This window comes from Antechinus flavipes, chromosome 4 (genome assembly GCF_016432865.1).
Source record: "Antechinus flavipes isolate AdamAnt ecotype Samford, QLD, Australia chromosome 4, AdamAnt_v2, whole genome shotgun sequence".
Taxonomy (NCBI): Eukaryota; Metazoa; Chordata; class Mammalia; order Dasyuromorphia; family Dasyuridae; genus Antechinus; species Antechinus flavipes.
This window is the reverse complement of record NC_067401.1, coordinates 72,066,467-72,079,391: the sequence shown is the minus strand read 5'-3', so window position 1 is coordinate 72,079,391 and position 12,925 is coordinate 72,066,467.

Here is a 12,925-nt window from a genome sequence, read left to right as displayed (position 1 = left end):
TTTATATACCTTGTCCAGGATCAGGTACCTTGGTTATTGGAACAAGATAAAGTTGTTTTATCACCCATGTTTTTAGAAGAGTAGGACCCTATTGATTATGCTGTCAGTCACTAATGGCTCTTGAAGGACTGGACAGCCATGAATGTTCTCAATCATCCTGCTGCAACAAAATGAAGTATATTTAATGATCACTTATGACAATAAAGAGTTAAAAAGCAAAATTTAAAACTACAATAAAATAAGATGAAAATAATGTTTGTAAATTATGAGTATCATTTTAATGAACCATATAGGAGAGATGTAAAGTATTCAAAATTGACTTATTTTGTTTAGTGAAATGTTAGCATCATCCTTATAACAAATGTTCAACCTGAAGTCCTAATTCAAAGATAAGTCTCATTATCTTTGAGAATTTTTTTAAAGTCCCCAAAATCTCAATATATGGCTGCAAGATTCAGTAAAACAAATTCCCTCATTCACCATGTCCAAAAATATGTAATTTTCTGCATTTTAAGTTCATAATCTCTCTGTCAGGAGGTAAGTACATGTTTCTTCTTTATTCATCCTTTTAAACTGTGTGTATTCCTCTTATGATTTTCTGAATTACTTTATCCAAATTTTTACATAGATTAAAATTCCTTAGTATGAAAAAATAAGTCATCATTTCCCCAATACTTATTAGCTGGATAATGATACTTTGTTTATCTGATATCAGTAAACAGAAGTTCCAGTCTAATAACTAGTGATTAAATATGCTAACACATCAAATACTTCAAGATACCAATTTTTCATTAGTCTAAGTGTTCCACCAAGTGAAGTATATTGAAACTCCTTTATCTTCATAGCTGCTATTTTTGAATTTTGGTGACTGAAATAAATCCATTATCTAATGGTTGACTGTCAGGTGATCAGTTTATCCAGACATGGCTAAGTCTGATTTTCAGACAACATTCATACAGAGCCAAATTCTAAACTTTTCCTGAACATTATAACTTTCTAGATTTTGTATTCTATGGACATAACTTTCAAGAGCCTAGGCTCATCTACATAAACCACCAGAATATGATTTTGGAAGAGATTATAGGATATAGTTTCAATTTTATTTATTTACTTTCTTGCTTAGCACCTGATTTCTTAAAAACTGGTTAAATTCCTATAAGGGCCTTGATATCAGAGCCTGTCAAAATTTGCTAAGTTAACTTAGTCTAGGTTCCTTATAGTGAAATTGGACATAACCTAGCTAAAGGTTGACATTTATCAACTTCATTTAGGGTAAGACACTTTTATACTTGTTTGATGTCATTTAAAATCCTTTACAACCTGACTTTAATGTACCTTATCAGGCTCATTGAACATTGTTCTCCTTCTTATGTTCTACAGATTTTAAAAAAATAATATTCAAAGAAAAACTGAGCCCTTTGAGAATGAAAATAAATAAATGGACATTCTGGGTACATTAAAAAGTTTCCTAGGAAGATCAGATAAACACATTATACTTTATTTGCATCCTCCTGTTGATATGTGTTTGACATAACAACAGGTCAGCCAAATTAGCTTTCTTGCTTTTTCTCACACATTTCATCCCCCATCTTATTGCATTACCCTCATTCCTAAAGTGGACTCTACTCACTGGCCCTTCTTAGAATTCTTAGTCTTTTTCAAAGTGCAGCTCCAGGAGAATATGATATCCTCAATGAGATAAGGCCTTTTATTCCCCCATCTGCTAAATGCTTCTCCCATTCCATTTTATTGCATTTATTTTGCATATCTTTTTTAAAATAGTATTTTATTTTTCTAAATATATGCAAAGATAGTTTTCAACATTCACCTTTCCAAAATTTTACATTTCAAATTTTTCATCCTCTGCTCCCTCCTCCCCAAGGTAGCTAGTAATCTGCTACAGGTTAAACATGTGCAATTCTAAAATATTTCCATATTCATCATGCTGCACAAAAATATCAGATCAAAATGGAAAAAAATACAAGAAAGGAGGGAAAAAACCAAGCAAACACAACCAACAAAAAAAGGGTGAAAATACTTTCTTTGATCCACATTCACTCTCCATAGTTCTTTTTCTGGATGCAGATGGCTCTCTCTATCACAAGTCTATTGGAATTGGCCTGAATCACCTCATTGCTGAAAAGACCCAAGTTCATCAGAGTCAGTCATCACATAATCTTGTTATTACTGTGCACACTGTTCTGGTTCTGTTCCCTTCACTCAGGATCAGTTCATGTAAGTCTTTACATGACTTTGCTTTCTGAAATCATCCTGCTGGTCATTTCTTACAGAACAATAATATTTCATTGCATTCATATATCATCATTTATTTAACCATTCCCCAATTGAGAAACATGCACTCAATTTCCACTTTTTTGCCAGTACAAAAAGGGCTGCTACAAACATTCTTGCACATGTGGGTCCCTTTCCCTCCTTTATGATCTCTTTGGAATATAGACCCAGTAGAGACACTTCAGAATCAAAGGATATGCACAGTTTGGTATCCTTTTGGCATAGTTCCAGACTGCTCTCCAAATGGTTGGATCAGTTCACAATTCCATCAACAATGTATTAGTGTCCCACATCCCCTCTAAAATTCATTATTCGCTTTTCCTAATCATCTTAGCCACTCTGAGAGTTGTGAAGTGTTATCTCAGAGTTGTCTTTACTTGCATTTTTCTGATCAATAGTGATTTAGAACATTTTTTTCATATGACTAGAAATGTCTTTAATTTTTTCTTCTGAAAATTGTCTGTTCACATCCTCTGACCATTTATCAATTGGGGGATTCTTTTGACTTGTACAATTGGCTTGCATTCTTATAAATTTGAGTCAATTCTTTATATATTTTAGAAATAAGGCCTTTATCAGAATACTTGCTGTAAAATTTTTTCTCCAGCTTTCTGCTTCCCTTCTAATCTTGGCTGTATTGGTTTTGTTTAACTTCGCATATTTTTGGTATACACTTATATTTGTGTGTGTTGTTTTTCCTTAACACAGTATAAACTCTTTATGGGAAAATTTCATTAAAAAGCAATTAAGCTTATATTGTGTGTTAGGGTGCTAGGTATTAGAAATAGAAATAAAAAAGTATAATAGTGCTTTCCTTAAGGAGTTTACATTCTAATGAGGAAGTTAACACAAAATGAAGAGTGGTGGCTGGGAAAGGATATTTTAGTCTGGAGAGTCAGGGGATGATGAGTTGATCTATGGAGTGGCCAATTGCTATGCCCTTTCCCTAAAGTAATAACAGTGTTTATTTTATTATGTCTAGGGCAAGAGGTCAGCCATGTGGCATCAGGCAAGATGGCCCACATGAACAATTATTGGATGTGAAATATTAAAGATTAGATATAGTGGGTTAGGTAAGCTTTAGCTCTATCTTTGTATTCTCAGTGTTTACACAATACTTAGTCCATAGTAGAGGCTTCCTTAATAAAGATTTATTGATTGATCATCAGTTTAAGTTATTGAAACTAATGTTCCATGACTTGTAGCCAAACCTCATTATCAGAAGAAAAATAATTATATCTTTGGAAGTAATTGTATGGAGTGAACAATAATACACAAATAAATACAACTCCAAAGTTTTCCACATCATGTTAGGAACTATTATTCTACAGCTCCTCTCATTTAATTCAGTTATCCAGAAGGATTCCATTTAAACAAATGTTAGTCATTTTAGCTTCAATATTAGTCATTAAGACTACTATTAGTTTAAAGATTTCATATTATCCATGGAGAAATGACTTAAAAAATCGGTAATTAATTGTTTCTTGAAAGAGTATCATCTTATCTCTAGAAATGTCACTCCTCAGGGAATTTTCTGAAAGAGTTTCAGCTAAAGTAAAGGAAGAAGGAAATATTCTTTCTTTTGGAATTAACACAGGAAAAAGTGAAGATAACAAAGAAAACTCATGCAACAAGTATTTTGATAAGCTATTGAAATGCAGAGTTAGTAAATGTCTTTCTAACATTCCTTTTTAAAACAGCATTAAGTTGACCAACCTGTGATTTCATACCTTGTTTAGTAAGATTAAAATTTCAGGAGCTTCAAGATAAATTTCAGCCAGATGGTTGAAAGCTAACTTCATTTTTTATGGTATAGCTTAACAAACGATGACAGTAGGTTTTGAAAATTGATGGTGTTCAAGAAAAACAGTTTCACAAAATTATAGCCTTCTCAAAGTCCTATTAACATGTTGTCTATGGTATTTAAACCAAGAAAATGGATATTTTATGGAAACTTCTTGCAAAAGTATGATTTAACACAAGAAAGTACAGCTGAGGTAATATCTAAGCATTTTGATTTGTCACTTTGCTTTTGCTGACTTTTTTCAGATTAGCAGTTCAGATTTAAAATTCTGAAGTTAGAGTTCACTTAGAAATGACCCCCTAGCCTCTTAAAGCATGCAATCTTTTATTTGCCGAATTATGCTTTCTTGGTAGTAAATAAGTCATCTTTCCTATGCTTGCCAAAAATGATACCACAGATTTGAGTTATTTTCCAGCAGTGGTGATAAGATATAAGGAGCCATAGAATTGCTCGGTATGAACTTCTGAGGTCATCTAGTGCAACTTATAAATCTGATTCGTGATCATCCAACTTTTGCTTAGAAACTTCCAATAAAGAGGAGTTTATTATATTCCCACATATATGGTGGTGACTGGTGGTGAATAGGGCAGTGTACTTATAGTCAACAAGACCTGGGTTTAAATCCTGTCTTACATATTCACTAGCTGTGTAACTCTGAGCAAGTCACTTAACTTTTGTTTACCTCAGTTTCTTCAACTGTAAAATGGGGATAATGATAGTACCTATTTCCCAGGGTGGTTGTGAGGATCAAATGTGATAATATATGTAAAAAGAGCTTAACACAGCCCCTGGAACATAGCAGGTGTTATAGAAATCCCTTTCCCCATTCCTCTGGATTACTCACCCTTTTCATTCTTATCAGAATTGTTTCCATCTATCCAATCAGAATTTTATTCTTGAAAGTTTTCATTTCCTTTTTGATCAGTTTGCCCTGTAGAATTTTAAGCATGGATCTTTAGGTATATTTTCTCTGAATTCTTTGAAATCTGTTCTCTCAAAATCAAAGGTCAATTCTGTAGAGCAATTTGGAACTGTGCCCAAAGGGCTTTGAAACCATGAATACTCTTTGACCTATCAATACTACTACTAGGCATGTATCCCAAGAGAGAAAAAGAAATAGAAAAGAAAAAGCACCTAGATGTACAAAATTACTTATAGTTGTTCTTTTCTTGGGGCAAAACCCTGAAATTGAGAGGATGCCCTTCAACTGGGCAATGGCTGAATAAATTGTCTATGTGATAATGATGGAATACTACCGCTATAAGAAATGATGAGCAGGATACTCTCAGAAAAACCTGGAAAGACTTTCATGACCTCATGCAAAGTGAAATATACTGTATACAATGTAAGAGCAATAATACAAGTTGATCATCTATGAATGGCTTTGCTATTCTCAGCAATAGAATGATCCAAGGCAACTCTGAAGGACTCAGGATAAAAAATGCTTTCCACACCCAGAGAAAGAACTGAATGTGTCTGAATACAGATCGAAGCATATTTTAAAAGAAAATCACTTTATTTTTCTTGAGGCTTTTTTTGGAGGGGAGGTATATAAGTTTTCTTTCACAACATGACATATAGGAATGTTTTGCATAACTTCACATGTTCCTTCTCAATGAGGGGGAAGGAAAAAAAGAAAAGGAGAGAATTTTTAAAATGTTTAAAAAATTGTTTCAAGTGTAACTGGAGGAAAATAAAATAGTAATTTTTTTAAAAAGAAGAAAAAAATCCAAGTTCAGTGTTACTTTCACTTTATGTTAGAATAGACCAGATTTTTTTATTTGACTTAAGTTAAATTAGGAGAGGTTGATAGGAAGAATTCTGGGAAAATGCCAGAATAGGTCAGAAAATTTAAAGTTCAACAGATTTCCCCCACAAACAAAACAAAATTGCATCTCAGGGCAAACATAGACTGGTGAAACAGTCCTCCTGGGAAAAGTCCAGGAGTCCTCCTGGGAAAACACTAGAAGAAAGACTCCAGGACCCAGGGTTGAAATATGTGTAGTGCAAATACCTTCAGACTAGCTCTGAAGAAACAGCCAGCAGAAGCCCTGGGCTATTTGGGGCCAGAGGGAGCCTCAACTGCAGCCACAGGAACTTTCACCTCTCAGATAATGTGGGGAATTGGGGGTCTGAGTTCGGGAAAACTGAGGGAACTTTTGCTAATCAGGAACCAGGCCCAGCTGTGCGGTAGAAATGCAGCCCTAAGTGAGAAGGAGCCAGCATCCAGTGAGTGCAAAAGCCATGGGGCAGGGATGCTGCTGGCTGAGGGTACTTGCAGGAGGGTGGAGCACTTGGTTTAGGGTTCCTGGTCAGAAGATAGCTAATATGAAGCCACAGGCACCATCCCTCCTCTACCTATCTCAGGACCAGAGATGGTTACACTAAAAATTCTCATTAAAAAACAAATAGCAGGCAAAGGAGAAAGAATCCAATCGTAGAAACTAAGAAAATAAGGAAGACTGGGGTTCATCTTCAGAAAGAATACTGAAGTAAAAAAAGAAATCCTCTCCTATCCCAAAGACCAATGTTAAATAGCTACCTGCCTAGACTTTATAGACGAACTCAAAAAAAAAAAAAAAAAAAGACTTCAAAAATCACATGAAAGATTGAGAAAAAACTAAAAACAAAAAATAAGAACCATCCAAGAAAAACAAGAAGTTTATGAAAAGAAAGTCAACCAACTATAAAAGGAGAGCCAGTGTCTTAAAGAAGAAAATAATTTTTTGAAAATTATAATTGGGCATGGAGAAACCACTAAAGATATGATACCAAGAAATAACAAAATAAAATATAAAGAATTAAAAAGTATGAAATTAGAAAACCCAGAATTAGAGATACTTACACTAATACTTCTCATTTAAAAAAATGAACTGGCAAAGAAGAAAGAACCCAAACATAGAAAATTACTGTGGGAATAGGGAAGATGAGGGTTCATCTTCAGAAAAGGACAGTGGATGAAAAAACTTCTACCCCCCCAAAAAAAAAAAAAACCTTCTACCCCAAACAGTAATATTAAATGGCTCCCTACCCAGAGAGAATTTATATAAGAACTCAAAAAGACTTCAGAAATCAAATGAGATGGATTTAGGAAAAACTTCAAAAAAAGAACCCTCCAAGAAAAGCAAGATCATGAAAAACTAGAACTAGAAAAAGAGATACAGAGTCTTAAAAAAGAAAATGATTTTTTGTGTAAGAAACAATAATGTCTTACCAAGAACTTCACTGTCTCACTGATGAATCTAGGTTCCTAGAATTTTATTAACATTTTTTCAATAAAGTCAATTCATTATATATTACATTTTAATGTTTAATTATTTATTAATAAAGTTAAATTTTTAATTGATATTTTATTAATGAAGTTTTATTCTGCCATCTTGGTAGTAGGAACATTTTTAGAACGCAAAGGCAGTCTTTTATTTCCTATTCTGAAGCAAAAGTCCTTCTGTTTTCCCATTGACTGTGTTACAGAAGTTTCAGATTGTGAAAATCTACCACTGATTACTTCATTACATCTGACCCCTCCAATCTCCACCCCAAAATTACATCAGCAGGTTTCCAGAGTGCTTACCTAATGGTCACCCCATGAGTAAGATAGTGCAAACAATACTTCTTATTTGAAAGATGAGAAAGCAGTCTCAAAGAAGCTAGATTACTTGTCTCTATAGTTTGGAGGTCTAGTAAATATTGAATTTGAAAATTAAACCTAAATCTTCCAACTCTAGGAATATCTTTAATATACCCCACTCAATATGGGAAAATTCTCTAGTCAGTGCTATGTTGCCTAACATATGTGTGCAAATAAAAATTTTTTTCCTAAATTATTTTTGCAGTGCATATTTTTGCTTCAAGGGAAGATACACAAATTACCTTTAAACTATAAATTGTGCAAAGCTAAATGTAAATAAATGTTTTAGTTGGCGATATGAAAATTTGTTTTCTAAATACTGGGCTCCAGGGAAACATAAGGAGACAATCAGGAAAGTGATATCATAAGGCACTTAATAAAGTTTATATTCCTACTTAGGAAGATAATACTTGTAACCCATCAGAACTGTCTGATTATTATGGCAGTTTGAAAGAGTACATATAAACAGAGGGCACAGGTTTAAGTTGAATATGAAGGGATAATTTTTTTTTAAATGATGAAATTAAGGGATGAGATAAGAATGATCTGGGAGAAAGGTAAAGGATAAAATGGAATGGTGTAAAATATCTGCCATAAAAAAGAGGCAAAAAAGAGATTTTATAGTGGAGTGGAAGACGGGGAAGAAAAGGGAGTGAATGAACCTTATTCTCATCAATATAAGACACTAATGCATAGGATCGAAAAAGAAACTGATTTGAAGATTAAGTTTCAGATATGGTGCCAAACAACTTTTGGCTCAGGAATGACAAAGACATTAAGATTAGAAAATGTACTTTGTGTTTCTATTCTAATCTCAGAATAATGGCATTTATTTTTTATGGCTGAAATAAATCTTTAGAGTCATATAATATGAAAGGAATTAAAATGCTTGTGTCTTTCCTTCTAAAATCAATAGATTTCAGTTTTTAGTATACTAATATAACATGTTGTTGTTTTATTCTTCAGGATAGGAAGAAAAAACAAAAATTACATTATTAAGTGATGAGTAATTGCAAAAAGGACATTTTTGTGTATCTTAAATGCAATAAATGGATTACCTTTTAAAATATAAATCATGAACTAGAATTTTTAAAAAATGTTGATGTGGGTGGGAAAATACAATGAATAGGACAGAATGATATTGTAGCATAAGTAAATATAAAATTTATAAGGTCAAAATTATAAGGTATGGATTTAATATGTATTCTAATGGATAATTCCTCAACAAAATTAAGGAAAACACTTAAATATGTAAAAATTAACAGGCCCATCTTACTTATAAGTCCACAGAATCCAACCATCACCTTTTAGTTTGTGAGTCAGAATATTTTTCAAATCACAGATCAGGGATCTCCATGAGTGTGTTTAATTTTATTAATCATCCAGAGAAAACAGTTTGGAACAAAGGTATTTAATAAAATAGTATGGCAATATGATAGTAATAAAGTATCCTCCCAATAAACCTGGAGCTCATCTCCTCCCAAATGCATCTACTCTCTGGATGTCCATCAGTTGGGAAATGGCTTAATATGTTATGGTACATGACTTTAATGGAATATTCTTGTTGTGTAAAAAATGATGAGCAGGCTGATTTCAGAAAAGCTTGGAAAGATGTAAGTGAACTGATGCTGAGGGAAATGAGCAGAACCAAGAGAACACTGTCCACAGTAAGTTTAGGTGTTGATCAACTGAATAGACTTGGCTCTTCTCAATAAAGTGGTGATTTAAGGCAATTGCAATAGATTTAGGGTGGAAAATGCCATTCTTATCCAGAGAGGGAATTGTGGATTCTGAATGTAGTTTGAATCTTAGCATTATCAGCTTTTTTTTTTTTTGTTTCTTTCTTTCTCATGTTTTTTCCCTTTTGATCTGATTTTTCTTGTATAACATGACAGATATGAAAATATATTTTAAAGAATTTTACATATTTAACCTCTATCAGATTGCTTGCTGTCTTGGGGAGGGGGGAGGTAAGAAAAGGTGGGAGAAAAATCTGTAACACAAAGTCTTACAAAAGTGAATGTTGAAAACTATCTTTACAATGTATTTGGAAAATAAAATACTATTGAAAATACAATTTTTTTTAAAAGTTGAAACACAAAAAAGAATAAAAAAATTTACCTATTTCCTCAGTGGGAAGACTAGGCATGCAGAGTAATCATTTATGGAACATACATACATGGGGAACATGTATAACCGGGGCACTCACATGGAAGGAAAAGGAGGGTAAATATACATGGCCAAGACCCATGTGTTGAGAGACAACTAATACTTCTATGATTTCAGAGACATTTTTAACTCTATCAACTAAATCTATATGGGCAAAACAAGTTATTATATGGATGTATCAAAAGATATTAATTTTTAATAATATTTAATAATTATAATAAATAATAATACAAATAATAATAAATAAAATAATAATTAATTCGTTGATTATATCCACCTAGTAATTTACCCAATAATCTACCCCTCCTACTGAAACAGTAATCAGGAGGGAGTTCTGATGCTCCTATTCTGATTCCCTGTCCTAGACAATTTGAGTTTCTTGCTTGTGGGAGTAGGGGGTGGTTCTGAAGGAGGCACTATGTACAGGTAATAGACTGCCCTGTACCCAGTCTCTCTTTTCACATCACTCTCCTTGTTGGATTGGACCTGATTGTTTCAAGTACTCTCATTCCAAATATTTCTGCTGCTTTCTCCCTCATCTTACAGCAGCACACTTAAAGTACTCTCATGGCAGTTGATGTCCCTGGCTCTATGCTGCTAAATTCAGAGCACCCAGGCTAACTCTTGAGAGGCACTGCAACATAAACCAGGCCTGAACTGCCTTCCTGGTAATCTAAAATATCCTATCAGAGTTTTAAATTCACTTGCTGCTCACATATTGGCAGGAGAAGGGGAGGGACAGTCAATGAATCTTTCCCTGTCAGCCCTTGTGCTATTCTAGTAACTAGGAGTCTATGATCTATTGAGGGAAGACAACACAACACACACACATATGCGCACGCGTGCGCACACACACCACCACCACCACCACCAACAAAAAAACCCTGGAAGGGGGAGGTTCCACCAGGTTCTGGGTCATCATGTTTCTTGGAGTTCAAACTGATTAGAATTATACATGAAAGTAGAAAGTTAATTGGAGGGAACATGTAAAGCCCCTGATTAAGGAAAGTTTTGGGAAGTTTTTTAATTGAGGGGAGAGCAGGCTGAGAGAATTGGAAAGGTCTTGAGTGTCCAAAGTTGAATTAAACAGATTGATGAGGAGATGTCAACTTATTTGGGAGGGAACATTTATCATTTTTTGTGGACATCTTTGCCATTTTATGGGTGTGAATTGGAATATTAGAATTCCAATGTTAGTTTACTTTTTAAATTAGTAGTGATTTTTGTTCAGATATTTTGATTATGTACAACTTTTTACAACTTCCTTTGGGGCTTTCTTGGCAAAAATATTATAGTAGTTTACCATTTCCTTCTCTAACTCACTTTACAGATCAGGAAACTGAGGCAAGAATGGTTAAATGATTTGCCCAGATTTGTATATATTGTACAAATACATGCTCTCTTGGATTATCAGAAAGCTGGCTGCTTCTTTCCCCTCAACAATATGCCCTTTTTATGGGTGGTACACTGCTTCTCATCTCAAAATTGAATAAAAGTACAAAGTTCTCATCTGAATTAGAGTTAAGTATACTTCCTATATATTTTCATAGACATAAAAGTACATTAATTCTGAGATTCTGTGTGAACTTTTCTAGTATAAGAGACAATCAACATGTTGAAACACTAGAAAAAATTTCTATCCCTTAAATTCATGTTTTAAATTTTCAAATTAAAAACAAGCAACTTTTCATATAGTGAAATATTTTAGTTATGACAAAATTGTTACCTCTACAAATGATTTATAGATTTAAAAAAATTATTATTAAAATCACATAGTAAACAGAAAATTCTAGTCACAATTCCAGGATGGAGTGTGGTATATTTACAGTCAAAATAGATTAGGTAACAGAGTTTCTTCTTTCAACTTGGGATATAAATACTCTGTGTCTACTACTTGTGTTTTGGCTTCTTCTCAGCAATGTGAAAACTTCATCCATTGCATTTCACACTCACAGATGAGGATTACTTTAAAATCCATTCTAACTTTTACATTATGCCGTTAATTAAGAGTGACAATTCTAAGTGACGTATCTGTTTAAAGGCAAAAATCATTATTAAAAATGATAATGCTACCTTTTCTACATTAATCTGAATCCAGGATGTTTTATTGGAGATGATACATGAGTTAGACTTCCCATTTATGTCTCCTCCCTTACAAAGAATGAGTTCTAACTAAGGACATTGAAGTCTTGATAGTATATATCCCAGCAAAGCAGTATGACTTATCTAAGAAAAGAAAGGGTGGAGACTAGAAATAAACAGAAAGGGAGAAAGTAAGTGGGAAGAAGAATCTCAGCACGCTTACATTGTATTTAGTGGTATCATAGTATCCCCATTCCCTTACTGCTCCCATCATTATCTCACAATATCTACTAGAGAACAGAGTATAAAGTCGTGAGGAAAGATTTTATGGCAGTGCTGGTGTAGAGGTGTGAATCCTGGAGCCTTAGCACTGAAAACATGATTGGGATTCTGGCAAGCTTAGAGTAATTCTCTAGTGAATAAAACTACTAATGGGTAATAAGCAAGTATGGGCAATTAGGTGGAGCAGTAGATAGAGCTCCAGACCTGGAGTCAAGACTATCAGTGTAACCTTAGGCAAATCACTTACACTGTTTGGCTCAGTTTCCTCATCAAATGAGCTGGAAAAGGAAATGGCAAACCACTCCAGTATCTCTGCAAAACAAAACAAAACTCCCACTCCAGTATCTTTGCAAAAAACAAAACAAAACAAAACTCCATGGACAAGGATTCTTTTTGTACAGCAAAATAACTGTATGGACATGTATACATATATTTTATTTAACTTATACTTTAACATATTTTACATGTATTGGTCAACCTGACATCTGGGGGAAGGGGTGGAGGGAAGGAGGGGAAAAATTGGAACAAAAGGTTTTGCAATTATCAATGCTGAAAAATTACCCATTATCTTGTAACTAAAAAGACATATATATATATATAAACTCCATGGACAAGCTTGGACATTCATTTCACATTGTGGGCCTCCTGATCTATAAAGCAAGGGATTA